The sequence below is a fragment of the Cervus elaphus genome, chromosome 6 (genome assembly GCF_910594005.1).
Source record: "Cervus elaphus chromosome 6, mCerEla1.1, whole genome shotgun sequence".
In the NCBI taxonomy this organism is placed as follows: Eukaryota; Metazoa; Chordata; class Mammalia; order Artiodactyla; family Cervidae; genus Cervus; species Cervus elaphus.
The window spans coordinates 38547239-38563912 of NC_057820.1; the positions used below are offsets into that span (position 1 = coordinate 38547239).

Genomic DNA, 16674 nt, shown 5'->3' on the forward strand with positions numbered 1-16674 from the left:
ATTGCCAGGAGAAATATCAATAACCTCAGATATGCAGAAGACACCATTCTTATGACAGAAAATGAAGAGGAACTAAGGAGCCTCTTGAAGAAAGTGAATGAGAAGAGTGAAAAAACTGGCTTAAAACTCAACATTAAAAAAACAAAGATCATGGCATCCGGTCCCACCACTTCATGGCAAATAGATGAGGAAACAATGGAAACAGTGAGAGACTTTATTTTCTTGGGCTGCAAAATCACTGCAGATGGTGACTACAGCCTTGAAATTTAAAAATTGTTTGCTCGTTGGAAGAAAAGCTATGACAAACCTAGACAGTGTATTAAAAAGTACAGACATTACTTTGCTGACAAAGGTCCATATAATCAAAGCTATGTTTTTTCCAGTAGTCATGTATGGATGTGAGAGTTGGACCCTAAAGAAAGCAAAGCTCTAAAGAATTGATGCTTTTGAACTTTGGTGTTGGAGAAGACTCTTGAGTCTTGGACTTCAAGGAGATTAAATCAGTCAATCCTAAAGGAAATCAGTACTGAATATTCATTGGAGGGACTGATGCTGAAGCTGAAACTCCAATACTTTGGCCACCTGATGTAAAGAAGTGACTGGTTGGAAAAAATCCTGATGCTGGGAAAGATTGAAGGCAGGAGGAGAAGGGGATGACAGAGGATGAGATGGTTGGAATGCATCACCAACTCAAAGGACAGTAGTTTGGGTAAGCTATGGGAGTTGGTGATGGACAGGAAAGTCTTGCTGGCTACAGTCCATGTGGTCGCAAAGAGTCAGACACTACTGAGTGACTTAACTGAACTGATATATGGAATCTAAAATGCCAAACTCATAGAAACAGAGAATGGATTAGTGATCTCTGGGGGCTGGAGGTTAAGGAAATGGAGAGATATTACCAAAGGGTTTACATTTCTCGTAGTTATCAGATGGATAAATTCTGAAAATCTAATGTAGAGCATGGTGAGCACAGTTAACAAAACTGTATTAAATACTTGAAATTTGCTGAGTGGAGACCTTAAATGTTCCCATTAAAAAAATAAATGTCAATTATGTGAGATGATGAAGGTATTAACTAACTCTATTATGGTAATCACTTCACAAAATACTTGTGTATGAAATCAGCGTATTGTATACCTTAAACAAACATATTATATGTCAACTGTGTCTCAACAAATGTGGGGAAGAGAAGACATATCACAAGAGGGTCAGTAGATGGCAGAAAGAACTAAACAGTAGTCAAGTCAGAAAGAGTCTTCAAATCAGATTCAGAATATACTCCAAATCATATAGGGTAGTGGAAAATTACAGCAAAAAGAATAACATCATATTAATTAAATTAATCCTAAAAGCCCTAGCCAATAGATTATTTGAAAAGAACAGAGTAAAAAATAAGTCTAGAAATTGATGAAACAAATATGGTAATAAGCTATAAGACCATATGATGATGGTAAGCTAATATATATCAGGTGCTTTAAAAGCATCATTTTGTTTTCTTATATATCACTGTATTTCAAACTCCAAACTATAAAGCTTGTCAACGTCATCATCCCCATTTGGTGTACACCAAGAAACTATGGTTTAGTCCAAAATGGCAAGAATGAGAGGAGTTAACTAGAAAGTCATAAAGGAAAAAAGATGCAATGACTCTCTTTGTATGTTACACAGAGAACGAAGGAAGGGGGATTATGTCAGGAGATACATAAGGCGATGGGACAATATCACACTAGTTATTAATAATATAACATTTATGGATTGCCATTTCTTTAGTGAAATTAAGCCTAATGTCTGAATATGAAATGCAAGTTATTATTCCATTTACTGTGTCTGGCAGGGCCCTTTTTTAGTAGCACAAAATACAACAGTATACTTTTATTATTTCAAAAATCTGTAAATTTCTTTCTAACATTTAATACACTTTAATATTATATCACTAAAACTAATATGAAAATTTCCTTTGTGTGAAAATCTACTGTGGTAAGATGGAAAAATCACTGATTTTAAATTACAGCATTAATTTTCAAATGCAATTATATTTTTACTACAGTATATAAATATATGATTTTCTTTATTGCAAATCACCAAGTTTAAAATATATGTTTTTCTTGTCATACACCAGAGAAAATCTGCAGTCATGCAGATTTCAATAAGAAATATACAGGAAATTTAGAGAAGGATAAATATCAGTTTTGAATGAACAGTGATGTCACAGGTTATGACCAAATGATGTTTAATTTTAAAGGGAAGGGGTTTCTAAGCAGTGAACGAACTCTCAAATGCACGGCAAATACCATTCAGAAATACACAAGCAGCACCTACTCACATTTTCCCCTCCTCCGACTTTCCCAGCAAACACAGTATATTCACTGGAAAGGATAAAGAGCTTTCAGTGGCTTATATGTTTTTGTTTTGCTTTATCCTTAAGGAAAGCAATGCTAAGACATCTCTTTCTAATTCAGCAGCACAAATCTTCAACAGAAAAGACCTTGTAAAATCCTCTTTGGTAATCTTCAATATTGAAAAACATATAGAACAATATTTATAATTTCTTTATCCACAAGACTCACAACAGCTTTCACATATATAAACTCACCAAATCAGTGCTGAGCATTAGTGTCTGTGTAATACACCTGAGATTAGAACAAAAAATCTAATCAAGAAGAGCCTGGCCAAATCCACATCTACATGTTCATTGGATTTTTAGCCCAAGTTTCCTACTACCTGTTTACAGAAGCTAACAAATGTTGCAAATGGACAATGCTGTTTGCAAGATGAATTATTCTTTATCCCCAGTGAATACTTTTATTAACTATGCTTTCAGATGAACACATTTCATTAAGAAGTTGACTAAACACTAAATACTGAATGTAAATCCTAGTTTTAAATACAGTGAAAGCAATACTTAGTGAAACAGTAAACGAGAAATGTACTAACTAACAAAACCTCTAAGCCTATGAAAGTTCAGATATTTGCTAAATATGCAAACTGTAGGATTAGGAAGAATAGTAACATGCTTTTTCATAAATACTGATGATGATTTCTTCTCCACATTAGGCAAAACTAGGAATCAGAATGTGGAAAAATCTAGCTAAAATGAAACTGTAAGTCCTAAACAAAGCAGCATACAAACAAAAGTCCCAAGCACACGTTGAATAATTCTGAACATCAGGGAAGGTCTTTTGAGAGAAAATGAAATACACTGGGCTGGGTCAGAAGTGAACACTCACCTCTCCCCAACTTCATGGCAAAGCCACTAGGAGGATTCTGAGTAGATTTTTCTCTTTTCTCTAACAACAATAAACACATCAAAAACATTCTGAAGGCAGAAAAGCACCTCACACACTTAAGTTTCAAAATTCTTATGAACTGACTTCAAAAACCACATTTTAAAAAATTCACAGAAAACACGTGATAAAGATTATACCAAAGAATATTGTATATGTTGATGAAAACTGTATATGTGTCATGAAATTATATAAGACATGTCCAGCACTCTATTTTATTTGTTCAGCTCATCCTCAAAATACATTATTTAGGTTAATAAAATTTCCCCACCTATAAAAATAGTTAATACAAAGTATTTATATATTTTCATAACCACACAGCAACTTTTTTGAGATAGATTAAAACCAAAGAAATAAAGTTCTAAATATCCACTTTGATGCTTCCTCAAATCATTAAACAAGAAAACTGAAATAAAAACTAATTGTCAGGGTTATGGTTGAGAAATACATACTCTGACAAGTCTAAAAGATAAATATCAATCAGTGATCAATTTCATCTATTAATTCAACAAAAATAAATTGAGCATTAAAGGAAGCACCCAACACTGTTCCAGGTTGTAGGTATTCAATAGTCAATAAAACACTGATTCATGACCTTATGGAATTTATAACATAAATAGGAGAAAGGAATACACACTAAGAACAATTAAATAGGCAAGTGGTTAACTAACCCCCAAATAATCATGAGGACTCTGAAAGAAAAAAAAAAAAAAAGATACTTTGAGAGAACACAGCATAGTTTCACCAACTGAAGCCTGAACAAATGTGTGTCTCTGGTTTATCCAAGGAAGTTGAGAGTGTCTAAAATGATTTTAACAAGATTGTTTTTAAAGTTACTAAAACACAATTTTAAAATCTTATAGAGCTCAATGTTACTCAAAATAATTTCATTAAGTCTTGCTCAAATTCTTATTAGAGGAAGCTTTCAAAAATGTATTGTTACAAACAGACATTGACTTGAATCAATAAATTTTTGAAGAGCAACAGAAAGGATGATTATATTCATAATTGGCTTTCTGTAATTCATACCAAAAAAATGAAGGGATAAACTGCAATATTGATCCCACTTCAATCAAACCATATCATTTTACAAGTATGTTTAAACAAATGTGATAGAAATGCTGACATTTGTAAACAGATGATTTTCAGATCTTTGATTTAATTTGCAAAGAATATAATACTTGATAATCCCAGATCCCAATGCCTAACACTATGCTTAGCACATAGTTACTGAATAAGTGTCTTTCTATTGCTGATTTTCTGCATTAATGAACAACTGTTATTTTGGTCTTACAGCTTTGCTCAGGGGCCTATACATCTTATTTAAGAAATACACTAAAGTGCTCGCTTCGGCAGCACATATACTAAAAAAAAAGAAATACACTAAGAATTTGTCACAGAAATTCTGAACTTTTGTCAAAAGATGATCATTTACATAAAGATGCTTGGAGACTCAAACTGTCAAAGGCATTTCTTTATTTCGGTGGTCTCAAAGATGAGGTCATATCACAGAACGGGGCCTTGAGAACACATGCAATTTTCACAAATGTAATAATCTCTGCCATATTTAATTTAACATGACAGAAATTAATGCAGTGTTATTTCGGGGAAAAGTTGTGAAATAAGTGACATTTTTATAAATTATAAGTTGCTGGTATGTTATTTAATTTATAGTATTTTGAGATACCACATTGCCATAAATATCATATCACAAGCTTTAGGTTTTCTAAGATAGAGGAATATATTTTTAAAAGTATATACTAAAAAGGAATTTATCTGTAGTCCCTGAGATAATTCACAGTCTCATAAACTGCTCTTTTTAAAAACATATGCATTTAAACCATATTTGTTTTCTCACAATACAATATCTGGATAAATGAATTTTATCTGTTAAGTCTAAGGACAAACTGGGCTATAAATTGGTCTACAAGACAAAATAAAAGACCAAGTGAAGCTGAATTAAAAGTGGTCTTCACTGAAGCAAAAATGTAATATAAGTAAGAATAATTACACAGATAGGATTCACGAAGAGCCGAAGTTTCTTTTCTTCAATATTTGTGGTCCCCTGATCAGTTACTGTAGAGAAAATATAAGCCCACTGGAATAATATTTTCAGTTTTTAAAAAGTGGTGAATTGCATAATTATAGTGTTTTCTATGGTTTATGGGCCTGTTTACCATAACACTAAATCAATTAAAGCAAGTTTTGCCAAGAAAAAGGATTTAAAACAAGCCAAAATTTTTTTTGAAAACTCTCTAACAAATATTATTAAAATATTCAAAAACACTCAAACTCTTCATTTGGGAAACATCATCTGATGTGAACATCTTATTATTATTTGTAAGCTAATACAATTTATTTATCTATCTACTCAGTCATTAATTCTACAAACAGCTGTTGATTTTTATTATACGCCAAGAAATAAGCTTTATTCTCTCAAAGATGAATATGAGTGTAATGAATATAAATGTTATGTTTCCTATCCAAAGCTATTTATTCATGGACAACCTTCTCAAACTTTTTAAGTACTAGTCTTCTTCTGTATAAAATTAGGATAATAATTTGAATCTCCTTCATAGGAATTAAGTCAATTGTCAAGCATAGTGCCAGGCACATAATAAGTGCTTGATCAAAGTTATACATCTAGTAAATTTCAATACTGCCCGAGTTTTAAGTGAATATGAGAATTATACACAAAATCATTCCTAGCAGACAAAATAGTATAAATAAAGCTACGGAGTGTCATCTTGGGGCCTGGGAGGTTTACACGGGCATCCAGTAAAATAGCTACCTGCCTCCACGCTGCCACAAACCGTCACGCTCCTCTAATCCGAGCCCACTAATTGCCTCGATGTCTACTATGCAGTACCTTATGTTTGTGGTCTCCACTTCAGTATTAATCTCCTTTGGTTTTCACGCTTTTTTTTAGATCATACTTTATGTCCTTTTCTGTGCTTCCACTGTTTAAAGATGGCTTTCCAGATAACCTTGATTTCAGAAACACTTTGATCAATCCTCTTCTGTAATACAGAGTCATAGCCTCTAGCCTCAGTAATTCCCATTACCACCCACTTCTCCAGTTGGTTTAAATTGAAATTAACACAGAAATTAATTTAGGAAATGGCATGAGGTCTACTTTTGCTATGGTTACAGGTATAAGACAAGAAATAATATATGCTACTAGTGAAAATATATAATAGGTTATGTTAAAGAGAGGTCTGGGTTTGATTTTTACTTCATTCAACAAATAATTACTGAGTTACACACATAGTCCAAAAAGCTGGAGCATAGCAGTAAACTAACAACAACAACAACAAAAAGTATCTAACCTCATGGAGCCTAACTTCTGATTGGGGGAGATAGAAAATGAACCATAAATTTATGTTGTGTCCATTAATGGTAAGTATCATGGCAAAAAAAATATAACAGAATGCAGTGTTTGATCCTGACATTAATCTGATTACAGTGCAAGTGTCTGATGCTAAACCTTTGATTTTGAGGTGTCCATTTCAAAAGACAACCATCTTGAATAAACATATTCCCCAGGTGTGTGACACAATCAGATAAGGAACTAGGCCACCCCCATGCATTAAGATCCGTCTTTTAGAAAACCCTTGGTAAGCTAGAAAACTAACTGCTTGAGTGACCCTGCATCTCCCTTCCTGGACCCTAATTCCCACTTTTATATTTCAACTTAGCCAATAAAGTGAACCCAGGAATGGAAATAAAGGCAGAACCCCAGGTCCTTCTTTGCCCTCTGTCTCTTACAATCTTACAACCGTCCTTTGTGGCCCCTGCGTGTGCCGTGTGCCCTGGAGGACCTCTGAGCAATAAATCTTGTTCTTCCGAGTCCCTTGGTTGTTTTTGCTGAGGTGATTCCTTAGATAACAGAAAGAAGCACAAGGCCCTTCCAGCCACGACAATGGCCCGGTGGCAGAAATGTCTGGGGGGCTAACTCTAAATAATACAGGCTCAAGTGAATGTCTCTGGTGTTTCCAGCTGAGAGCATGACCATCAGTAGGCTTGGGACCCAGGGAACACAGACTTCGAGGGACAAGGAGGTGTTTCAGAGATGAGGCATTGATATCTTTGCATGGAGTCTCAATTTGGTCATAACCACATATTAAGAAAAATAATCTGCTTGAGATGAGCAAGACAGATTTGAGAGAATTTACAGCAAAAAAAAAAAAAAAAATGGTCAAACAAACAAACAAAGAAACCCAAACAAGATGCCAATTGTAATCATCCAGATAAGAAGAAATGACAATGTTAATAAAGAAAAAAGGAGCCTTGCAGGAATTAATAAATACTATTGACTTTCAATAGTGAGAAGAAAGGGTAGGATGGTGTCAAAGTTGATAGGGATGGCTGCACTAGTAGCAGAGAAAGGAAAACTCAGGAATTTTCAAAATAGTGGGAAAGGAGACAAAGATAGGTTCACTTTACGTTTTTATATACATAAAGACTCAGTAACTATTTAGCCCTTAAACTTCAAGTGCTTGTGTAAATCAATCTTGGGGGACATGTGATAATCATCTGAATTAAAAACGATACATGAAGTACAACAGTTTTAAAAAGTTGCCATTAAAAGTGTGATGCAAATGTTCATAGCAGCAATAGTCATAGCCAAAAACGAAAACAAAACAAGTGTTCACCAACTGATGAATGATAAACAAAATGCAGAAGATCTTTCAGCAATAACTAGAAATGAAGTGATAAAAACTTTTAGAACTTGATATATGTAGTTATTGCACCAATAATGAATGTATTAAATGCCATATAAGTGTTCAGTTTTAAATGGCTGACTTTATGTGACTTTCACCTCAGTAGAAAAATAAAAAATTAAAGTACTGATATGTGCTGTAACTTATATGAACTTTGAAAACACTGTGCCAAATAAAAGAAGCCAGTTTGTAAGATATGATATACTCTATTATTCTATCTATATTAAATATACAGACAGTCACATCTATAGAGACAGAAAGTAGATTAGTGGTTGCTTAGCACTTGGGAATTTGAAGAAAAATGTTGAGTGAATGCTAATAGTTATAGATTTTCTATGGTGGTGATGAAAATATTCTAAATTCTGTGTGACGACACTTGCTCAATTCTGTGAACATATCAAAAATCACTGAATTGTGTATTTTATGAGGATAGATTTTACTGCATGTGAAGCACTTTTAAATAAAGCTATTTTTCTCAGTTGCCAAGGAGGACAATCTAAACAGGGAGGCATTTCTGAAACTTTTTTGACCATGACTCTGTAGAAATAAATGCATTTTTACTTAACCCAAAACAAAGTTCTCTCTCTCTTCCTCTCTCTCTCTCTCTCACACACACACATACAGTAGAAAGAAGCCTCTCCAACTAATACTGATGTTCACCATATGAGGTTTATTCTATTGTTGTACACTAAAATAATTCTAATCTCAACCCTTTAGATTGACTTTCTAAATCAATCATCAATCATAATCTACAGATTAAAACAACAACAACACAATTCTAGAAAAGATAAGAAAGCTGAGGATTATCCTAAGAAGTAGACTCATTTGGAGGAGAAGGGGTAAAAATAGAAGAAGGGATTGTGAAGGAAAAAGAGAGTTAAAGAAGCAAGAGGAGAACCACGGTTATACTTTACAAAATCAGATGGAGTGAAGGGGATCATGAAAGAACTAGCAATTAATATCAAGTAATGTAGAATTTTCACTGATGATGAAGAGTGAAAAAGACCTATAACTTAGTGCTACAGGCTAAATGTTTGTGTCTCCATTCCCCTCAAATCCATATGTTGAAATCTAATTCCCAATATGATAGTATTTGCAGGTGGGATGTCTTTGGGAGGTGATTAAATCATTAGGGCAAAGCCTTCACACATGGGATTAGTTCCCTAATTAAAAAAAAACAAAAAAAAAAACAAGATTTCAGAGATTCTTTTTCCACCAATACCACTAATACCATGAGAGAATACAGCAAAAAGATGGCCATCTATAATTCAGAAATCAGGTCCTCATCAAACAACAAACATACCAGCACCTTGACCTTAGACTCTCTACTCGCCAGAACTATGAGAAACAAACTTCTATTGTTTGTAAATCACCCCATCCATGGTCTATAACTGCTATAGCAGTCCAAATGGACTAAGACATTTAGTTAATACATTTGCATTAATATATTACAGTGGAACTAATATGAACTGTGGAAAAATTTTTTGTTACCGAGTTCTGACTTATCATTTGTTCAGTTTATAACCATTGTATAATTTCTCAATTCCTCAGAGCTTCAACTATGAGTGTGAACAATTATTTCAGAATTCCTTTCTTCTACTGCTTCCACATAACAAGAATTGGTTTTACAGTATAGTTAAAAGAACGAAAAACAGGAATTTCAATCCATAAAAGATAAAGAGTAAATTTAGTTTCAAATTATTAGTATGATTTGATGGAAAAGTAGCAGAAGAAAATAGGTTGAAGGGTATGGTAGACAGATTTTAGAAATTATAATTGCTACTATTATGTTTTCTTTGCTTATTTGCAGGAGAATTCTTAAAGTGCTTATGAATATTTGGTATGGGGTCATGCAAAAAGATTCAAAATGAAAGGAGATAAGATTACATACTGATAGGAAAGGAAGTGTTCAAAGTCAGATCATATACTAATATAATTAGGTTGATTAAAAGATAAATGGAAACTGAATGAGGAAAAATATAAGACACCATAATAAGAAGAAAAATCACAACACAACAAATTAATAATTAGACTTAATTTACTTACTGCCTTGAAAAGAATGGTGTATGGGAATCATCAGTTAATTCAATAGAGATTTCAGATGGGGCTAAGGACTATCAATCTACTGGGATAATTAGAAGGTAGAACATAGGGTCTTGTCCTTAGGTTTTAATATACTTTTCTTCCTAATGACTGGCCATTGATACCAGTGGTAGCACAAATTGAGCTGTGACTTCAATAGTCTGAAGACTGCAGATACTCTCCCTATTTTCCCTACCTAGGTATATATTTGCTTAACTATTTTTAGCATTTACCTATAGGGGTATTTGGAGGAAGGGGTGATAAAGATCAGAGTAGGTTACCTAGTGGCCCCTAAAACATCCCATGACATTGATCTTGCTTGAACTGATTTTGAAATGAGTGCGCTAGTTAAACATGCATTTTAGTATTTACTCTGCCACTGAATTAACTGTATGATTTTGACTAATTATTTAACTTTTCTGAGCCTTAGTTCCCTCATTGGAAAATTACAAAGCTGATGAACTCAAAGGTCATTTAAAGTTGTAAAACTTGTTGAATTTTTATTCTATGATTTTTGGTTTCTTGCCCGACATTTTTTTTTGAGTAACTGCATAGCATCTGACAAGCTGCTTCTCTGCTTCAGGAATCTATTTCCTTCTCATTAAACATGGTAAATAAATGATTAAGAATGTTGTCCAAGCTTAGAGTCCAAGTAGACTAGGAGATGGATAAAATACAGGCAGTTTCATATTCTACGAGTTAAAATGCCACATTTCTGTTGAGCAAATAGATCATATTTACTCATATAAAGAATTCATTTATTTAATAAAAAGGAGCACACATGTATTACTAATGATAGAAAAATTATACAATTTTATACTAAATTATTAAAAAATATCCTTTAAGAACAAAATTTCTTGCATAAAGTATCAAAATTGCATTTATAAATAATATTTAATTTTATTTATTAACCATACATGTCTTACCATCATCAGACACAATAAAACTATTGAGTCTATGCCAAAACACATTTTGTTAAATCTCTTCTAACAGATATCAAGAGAAATCGTTCATAATTTTTTAAAAAAACTTTAAATAGCAGATCCAACCCTACTAGAAAAAAAAGCTGCAGATGTTTTTCTGAAATGCAAATTTTCCTTCCTGTTACACATGTTGAAGGAAATTTTCTATGTTGAAGTCCTAACCCTCAGTATCTCAGAATGTGACCTTATATAGAGATAGGGCCTTTACAAATATAATCAAGGTAAAATGCAGCTATTAGGATAGAGTGAAATCAAATATCATTGATATCCCTATAACAGAAAATGTGGACACAGAGACAAAACATAGAGGGGAGATTCCATGAAGAGAAACAGAGAGAAGACAGCCATCAATAAGTTAAAGAGAGGCCTGGAACAGGTCCTTCCCTCACAGAACTTAGGGGAAAACAATTTTGGGGATACCATATGTTCCCAGACTCGTGGTCTCCAGACTGAAAAGAAAATAACTTTCTGTTTTTCAAGCCACCCTCTATGTGATACTTCATCACAGCAGCCCAGGCAAGTTAATTGGAAGAACTGATGCTGAAGCTGAAACCCCAACACTTTGGCCACATGATGCAAATAACTGACTCATCCAAAAAGACCCTGGCTGGGAAAGATTGAAGGAGGAGGAGAAGGGGATGACAGAGGATGAGATGGTTGGATGGCATCACCGATTCAATGGACATGAGTTTGAGAAAACTCTGGGAGTTGGCGATGGAACGGGAGGCCTTCAGTGTTGCTGCAGTCCATGGGATCTCGCAAAGAGTAGGACACAACTGAGCGGCTGAACTGAACTGACTGAGCATGTTAATAAACTTACTAGGTTCTGGGAAAAATCTTCTCATCTTCCTTTCTTAGAATTAATATCCTTTTAGACCTTTCCAAAACTGTAACTTGGAAATCATAAACATCAAGTAAGCAGTTTATAACTCCATGCAAATAAAACAAATGAATGGGGAAAATGATCATTTTAGCTATATCATAGCTAATAACAGATCCTAAAATCAAAGAAAGGCTTCCTAGGTGGTACTAGTGAAAAACAACCTGCCTGCCAATGCAGGAGCCGAAAGAAACAGGAGCCAGGTTCGATCCTTAAGGGAAGAGAACACATACATAAACTGATAAATCCAAATTTCATTGATTTGGTATCCTATTTTAGTTCCAATGTATGGGCAGTTAGAGACAAGATTTATTATCCTATACCATCATTGCAAAACTAACCAATCTAATCACATGGAACACAGTCTTGTCTAACTCAGTTAAACTAAGCGATGTCGTGTAGGGACACCGAAGACAGATGAGTCTTGAGGGGGAGTTCTGACAAATTGTGATCCATTGGAGAAGGGAATGACAAATCACTTCAGTATTATTGCCTTGAGAACCCCATGAACAGTATGAAAAGGTGAAAAGATAGGACACTGAAAGATACCATGTTCATTTTAGGTCATGTTAGGTCCATGAATCAAGACAAATTAGAAGTGGTCAAATAGGATATGACAAGAGTGAACATCGACATTTTAGGAATCAGCGAACTAAAATGGGTTGGAATGGGTGAATTTAACTCACATGACCATTATATCTACTACTGTGGGCAAGAATCCCTTAAAAGAAATGGAGTAGCCATCATAGTCAACAAAAGAGTCCGAAATGCAGTACTTGGATGAAATCTCAAAAACAACTGAATGCTATCTGTTTGTTTTCAAGGCAACCATTCAATATGCCCTGGCAGTAATGCTGAAGAAGCTTAAGTTGAAAGGTTCTATGAAGACCTACAAGACTGTTTAGAACTAACACACAAAAAAGATGTCCTTTTCATTATAGGGGACTGGAAAGCAAAAGTAGGAAGTCAAGAAACACCTGGAGTAACAGGCAAATTTGGCCTTGGAGTACAGAATGAAGCAGGGCAAAGGCTAGTAGAGTTTTGCCAAGAGAACGCACTGCTAATAGCAAACACCCTCTTTCAACAACACAAGAGAAGACTCTACACATGGGCATCACCAGATGCTCAACACCGAAATCAGACTGATTATATTCTTTGCCGCCAAAGATGGAGACGCTCTATACAGTCCGGAAAAACAAGACCAGGAGCTGACTGTGGCTCAGATCATGAACTCCTTATTGCCAAATTCAGACTTAAATGGAAGAAAGTAGGGAAAACCACTAGGCCACTCAGGTATGACCTAAATCAAATCCCTTATGACTATAGAGTGGAAGTGAGAAATAGATTTAAGGGAGTAGATCTGACAGATAGAGCACCTGATGAAAAATGGAGAGAGGTTTGTGACATTGTATAGGAGACAGGGATCAAGACCATCCCCAAGAAAAAGAAATGCAAAAAGGCAAAATGACTGTTTAAGGAGGCCTTACAAATAGCTGTGAAAAGAGAAGCAAAAGACAAAGGAGAAATGGAAAATTTACCCATTTGAATGCAGAGTTCCAAAGAATAGCAAGGAGAGATAAGAAAGCCTTCCTCAGGAATCACTGCAAAGAAATAGAGGAGAATAATAGAATGGGAAAGACTAGAGATCTCTTAAGAAAATTAGAGATACCAAGGGAACATTTCATGTGAAGAAGGGCTCAATAAAGGACAGAAATGGTATAGACTTAACAGAAGCGGAAAATATTAAGAAGAGGTTGGAAGAATACACAGAAGAACTGTACAAAAAGCTCTTCATGACCCAGATAATCACGATGGTGTGATCACTCACCTAGAGCCAGACATCATAATGTGAAGTTAAGTGGGCCTTAGGAAGGATCACTATGAACAAAGCTAATGGTGGTGATGAAATTCCAGTTGAGTTATTTCAAATCCTAAAAGATGATGCTGTGAAAGTGCTTCACTCAATATGCCATCAACTTAGGAAAACTGAGCATTGGCCACAGGACTGGGAAAAGTCAGTTTTCATTCCAATCCCAAAGAAAGGCAATGGCAAAGAATGCTCAAACTACCACACAATTGCACTCATCTCACATGCTAGTAAAGTAATGCTCAAAATTCTCCAAGCCAGACTTCAGCAATAGGTGAACTGTGAACTTCCAAATATTCAAGCTGGTTTTAGAAAAAGCAGAGGAACCAGATATCTAATTGACAACACCTGATGGATCATTGACTTCCCTGGTGGCTCAGACACATCAAAAAAGCAAGAGAGCTCCAGAAAAACTATTTCTGCTTTATTGACTATGCCAAAATTTTTGACTATGTGGATCACAGTAAACTGTAGAGAATTTTGAAAGAGATGGGCACACCAGACCACCTGATCTGCCTCTTGAGAAACCTGTATGCAGGTCAGGAAGCAACAGTTAGTACTGGACATGGAACAACAGACTGGTTCCAAATAGGAAAAGGAGTACGTCAAGGCTGTATATTGTCACCCTGCTTATTTAACTTATATGCAGAGTACATCATGAGAAACCCTGGGCTGGATGAGAAACAAGCTGGAATCAAGATTGCCTGGAGAAATATCAATAACTTCAGATATGCAAATGATACCACCCTGATGGCAGAAAATGAAGAAGAACCAAAGAGCCTCTTGATGAAAGTGAAAGAGGAGTTGAAAAAGTTGTCATAAAGCTCAACATTCAGAAAACTAAGCTCATGGCATCTGGTCCAATCACTTCATGGAAAATAGATGGGGGAACAGTGGAAAGAGTTGCTGACTTTATTTTTTTGGGCCCCAAAATCACTGCAGACAGTGACTACAGCCATGAAATTAAAGATGCTTATTCCTTGTAAGGAAAGTTATGACCAATCTAGACAGCATATTTAAAAGCAGAGAATTTACTTTGACAACAAAGGTCCATCTAGTCAAGGCTATGGTTTTCCTGTAATCATGTATGAATGTGAGAGTTGGAGTATAAAGAAAGCTGAGTCCTGAAGTATTGATGCTTTTGAACTGTGGTGTTGGAAAAGACTCTTCAGAGTCCCTTGCACTGCAAGGAGTTCCAACTAGTCCATCCTAAAGGAGATCAGCCCAGGGTGTTCATTGGAAGGACTGACGTTGAAGCTGAAATTCCAATACTTTGGCCACCTGATGCCAAGAGCTGACTCATTTGAAAAGACCCTGATGGTGGGAAAGATTGAAGGCAGGAGGAGAAGGGGACGACAGAGGGTGAAATGGTCGGATTTCATCACCGACCAATGGAGATGAGTTTGAGCAGACTTCGGGAGTTGGTGATGGATAGGGAGGCCTAGTGCGCTGTGGTCCATGGGGTTGTGAAGAGTCGGACCAACTGAGCAACTAACTGAACTGAAGTGATCATCAAGAGTGCCAAAATAATATGTGATTAAATATAAATTATAAGTCTTTACTCAGAACACTAATAATAGTGTCATCTTATGGGTAATAAATAAATTCTCAAGATGGCAAGCCTGAGCTTAGAATTAATAAACCACAGGATAGATGAAATGACAAGATAAAAACAAACATTATGATATATAATGAAAAATAATCTCTAAAGTCAACCTTACTGAGAAGTAAAACAATAATTCATATTTTTTTGGTAGATTTATGAGATTTATAGACTGTAATTTATAATTTCCATGAAGTAGAAATGGAACAATTGTTAGTACGTTTCACAATAGAAAGAAACATGCAAAGAATATCTACTTTCTGTGTAAGGAAGTAACTAATAACTATTTAGAATAAGGCTATGAAAATTTCAGGTATTCAAAAATTTACCCATTTCCTTGAATCATCTGTTTAAAAAAAAGCAGTAAATTACTCATTTTTCTTTCTGAAGAAAATATGTATCAAGAAATCTAATGTCAAAAAAAAATAAATAAATAAATAAAAAAAAAAAGAAAAAAAAAAAGAAATCTAATGTACCTAGAGTTAAATGAGATTATAAATGAGACATGAGTTGAAATAATTAAATCTTGATAATTAAAATATCCTCATCTAGAACATGTATTTCTTTCTTGACATTTTTCCTCAGTAAGAATAATGGCAACAAAATATGTTCTTTTAAAATTATTTTTAAATGGCATTGTTAAATAAGACAAGCATAATTAATTTTTCTTTTATCTACTGCCAAAGAAGGTATTCAACATGGAGCACTGCACCCCAATAGAAATGAGTCTTGAAAGGCAGAATTAATTTTCCCTGGATGGCAAAAAAAATTTGATATAAAACCTTAGAATGTATGTACTGTTCATATTATTTATAAAGCATACCATACTCCTTAAGCACCTTGAAAGTTAAAATAAAAGGTGCCATGTTCATTTATCTATATGGTACTGTAGCTTTCTCAATGTTTTTTAAGTTATTAGCAACACAAGTTATCATGACATTTCATCTAAAAGAAAACTGCTGCAACCATAAATAAATCAAAGAGTCTGTATTTTAGTGACAATGAAAACAAAACTATGACTGGAGAACAAATAGGCAGATCTGTTTCCCACTGTCTTATTGTCACAGTAAAAGAGATCCATGGATAGCAAGCCTAAGTGTGGAGGCCATGTGAAATCAGCCGGATGAAGATAAGAGACTTATTTAGGTTCTTACGAAGGGGTAGATTGCACTCCTTTCTTTAAAGCAAGGTTTAGAAAAACAAGGGAAAATGCAGTGGGATCTGAAATATTGGACACATTTGCTAGGACTG

General features: G+C 34.7%; 1 protein-coding gene across 12 annotated transcripts in view; it reads right to left on the reverse strand.

Moving 5' to 3' along the window:
- ADGRL3 (adhesion G protein-coupled receptor L3) overlaps positions 1 to 16674 on the reverse strand; it is a 923733-nt gene that overhangs the window by 488934 nt on the left and 418125 nt on the right. The window lies entirely within an intron of this gene.